This window comes from Mus pahari, chromosome 3, assembly GCF_900095145.1.
Source record: "Mus pahari chromosome 3, PAHARI_EIJ_v1.1, whole genome shotgun sequence".
In the NCBI taxonomy this organism is placed as follows: domain Eukaryota; kingdom Metazoa; phylum Chordata; class Mammalia; order Rodentia; family Muridae; genus Mus; species Mus pahari.
The window spans coordinates 108,698,047-108,701,358 of record NC_034592.1 but is presented as its reverse complement, the minus strand read 5'-3'; the positions used below and the strand labels follow the sequence as shown (position 1 = coordinate 108,701,358).

General features: G+C 45.3%; 1 protein-coding gene and 1 pseudogene across 1 annotated transcript in view; both read left to right on the top strand.

The window, feature by feature from the left end:
- Fbn1 (fibrillin 1) overlaps window positions 1-3,312 on the top strand; it is a 216,561-nt gene that overhangs the window by 89,024 nt on the left and 124,225 nt on the right. The gene's annotated exons all lie outside the window — the stretch shown is intronic.
- LOC110319554 overlaps window positions 3,078-3,312 on the top strand; it is a 3,777-nt pseudogene continuing 3,542 nt past the window's right edge.

Sequence of the window (3,312 nt, the reverse complement as noted above, 5' to 3'; positions counted from 1 at the left end):
AAAAAAAAAAAAAGAGAGAGAACAGCATCCCACAAAGCTAGGAAATACATACAAATCTTACATGCTAAAGTATGTAAATATGTCAGATCTTATATCACGTAGCACAAATTCTGTACTTAGCTACAAAAAGGCTTGGAAGTCCCCATTTCTCCCAGAATGTCATTTGCCTATTTTATCTGTCTCCCAATAATTGTGGCTTTTGTTCTGTTCTGTTTTGTTTTGTTTTTTTGAGACAGGGTTTCTCTGTGGAACAGCCTCCTGGCTGTCCTGGACTCACTCTGTTGACCAGGCTGACCTCAAAATCACAGGGCTCTCTCTCTGCTTCTGCCTCCTGAGTGCTGGGATTAAAGGCGTGCACCACCATGTCAGGCCCTAATAGTGACTTTTGTTTGAAGTTCTTGCTTACTGATAGTATCCTTGGGTGGGAAAAAGACCCCAAAATGAAGTTCACTGCTGTACCCCTGTGTGGCCCCTCTCAAACCTTGGAACTGCCCATCATGGAGTGTCTGAAGGCTAGTGGTGGCAGCTGCTATATATAACTACACCTAACCCCTACAACCTAACCCCTATGTTGCCTTCTGAGGAAGAGGCTGTTTGACTCATAGGTGGCAGAGTTGGGTCATTAAGGAGGAGACTGTGCTGGGTTGAGGTTACATGTGCTTCCACTCCTGTCTTATCTTCTTGCTTGAGAAGACATGGGCATGAAAGATGGGCATAACAGAAAACTTTGCTGGTCCCTATAAATCTCCAAGGCAGTTTTAGTTTCCTGTAGGGCAAATTGAGTCACCATTATCAAAGCCATCTCTCTGCATTCAGGCTCCAAAATTTACCTTCAATATGTAGTACAGTAAGTAGAGCTAGACGCACTTTGTTCTTACAGGGGAAGGAGACTGAAAACATCTACTGGGCATTCTAAACGTTCTGACAGCCTTTGTCTGTAAAAGGAGGTTTTATGGTTATAGCATCCGTTGGTGCTCCCCCTTCAGTAGGTGCTGTTCATTATTTCCTGACATTTAGGTATGAAATTCCCCCTATCATCTTCATTTGCTATTCTATTATTGTTTCATCCCCGTCTCCATTGCCAGAGTCAAGCCATTCTGCCCTTGAAGGCTGCAGAAACCTCTTGGCAGCAGAGGCTCAGCATTTACTCCGGGGCTCTGGGAAGCCAGGGGAATTTGCTTTTCTTCCTTATTCACATGGACACAGTGAGGTACGCAGCTTGGCTGCGTTGGCAGAACTCACACAGATTGTAAAATTGTGCTTTGCTTGGGACCCTGGCTGCATTCTGAGTCTGTCTGCTTGTCCTCCGCCTGTGTCCTCGGCAGGCCTTTCACTGGAGGCAGACTCTTCTAATGAGAGTTCTTGGGTTTCAGTCTGGGGGAGCCCAGCCTCCAGCAGCCAGACTTTCTGGAGTGCTCTCTGCTCTTGCTCAAAAGTGCCCAGAACCTGGAGGACTGCGTCCAGCTCCCTTTTGAAGGGGTCTCAGGATTCCTCAGGCATAATATGGTTGTGACTCCAATTTGTTAAGAAAGGAACAAGGCTGTTGCCTGTAGAAGAGATACATGCCAGAGAGAGAGAGAGAGAGAGAGAGAGAGAGAGAGAGAGAGAGAGAGAGAGAGAGAGAGCTGGTGTGAAATACCCAGCACTCCACTGCCTCTCCTGCAGCTCCACATTTGGTATTTCCAGTAACTTAAAGCAGATAGCAAGAGGCTTTGGCCCCTTACATGCATGTGTTGGTGCGGTATGGTGAGGTGGTTTTATTTACCTGCTTCAGAAAAGGTGTGGATGTGGATGTAGCTATCCCTCAAACAGCTGCCTCTGGGGAAATTGGGCAACTGAGATTTCTTGACAAGGATGCTATACTAGTTCCTTTTCTGTCTGCTTTGAAGAAATCCCTGAGAAAAGGGACTAAAAGAAGGAATGGTTTCTATAACAGACAGTTTGAGGGTGTAGTTCATCACTGGGAGGATTCCGTGGCCACGATAGCGGCTCTAGCTGCTGCAGAACTCTGAGGTGTTGGTCACATTGCATCACTAGTCAGGATGCAGAGAGGTAAGTGCCGGTGCTTAGAAGGAATTCACCTTTACATTCTGCCCGGGACCCCAGCCTTTTGGGGACTTAGCCCATATCCAGGGAGGATACTCTTTGCTCTGTAAAACCTTTCTAAAGTTAGCCTCAGTCACAGTCTGAAGTGTGTTTCCACGATGTGTCTGAATCCAGTCGGCCTGACAGTGAAGCTGTCAATCGCCCATGCACACACGAATGTCCACGGACTTCTCTGAGGCTCACTGTTTCGTCACTAAGGTGGAGTCCCCTGACAACTATAGGTCTCCTGCACTCCAAGGATGCGAATGGCAGGAAGTAGCTCCTGGGAAACAGACTCAGCCTTCTCACCCTAACAGGCTCTGCCGCTGTGAATACACCTCGGATAGCCCTTCCCATTGACCCTTCTCTTTCAGGCTGACGAGGGGGCTACTCCTATATTTATGGGTTTGTATTAGCATATACTGTAGCCAGGTATTTTCCTGGCTTATTTGATTTTTTTTTTTTTAACCTTTTCATAATGCTACTCAACTTCTTAGATAGAGAATATCCGAAGCAATAGTCAGTGTGCCAAAAGAGCCTTCACTTTAACAAAAGTCATTTCATGTTTTGCTTGACTGGGCTGTGAGATGATGTAGCTGGTTTCTATTGCTCTTCATCACACTGAAGGAAGTATCTGTTCAGGAAGGGTTTTTGTTTTTTTTAATTTCCTTTGCTTGGAATATAACTAATAATTTAAGTGTTTCTTCTGGGAATTACTATGATCTGAGATTAAGTCCTGTGCTAGTAATGCTGAAGTTGAATTGATGTTCAGAATTGTACCCATGTATCAATGGCTCTTTACATCCTGAATACCCTTGTTCAGATAAACTGATAGAACAGGAAACAGTTGAAGGAACAGAAAATGTGTGAACAGGAGAGTCTGCAGTGGAATCAGATCAAAGGTTTAACAGCTCTTGTGGAGCAAGAATTGAAGAAGGCTATGAGATGCTAATTATTATTTGCATCCAGCTTGATTAAGAATTCTCTTTTGGAAACATGGCAGAGGTTGGGTCCAAGTCAGTGCTGTTCGTGTGTCTCGGTAACATTTGCCGGTCACCCATTGCAGAAGCAGTATTCAGAAAATTGGTAACTGATGAAAAGGTTTCAGATAATTGGAGGATAGACAGTGCGGCTACATCCACCTATGAAGTGGGGAACCCTCCTGACTATCGAGGGCAGAACTGCATGAGAAAACATGGCATCCACATGCAGCACATTGCACGGCAG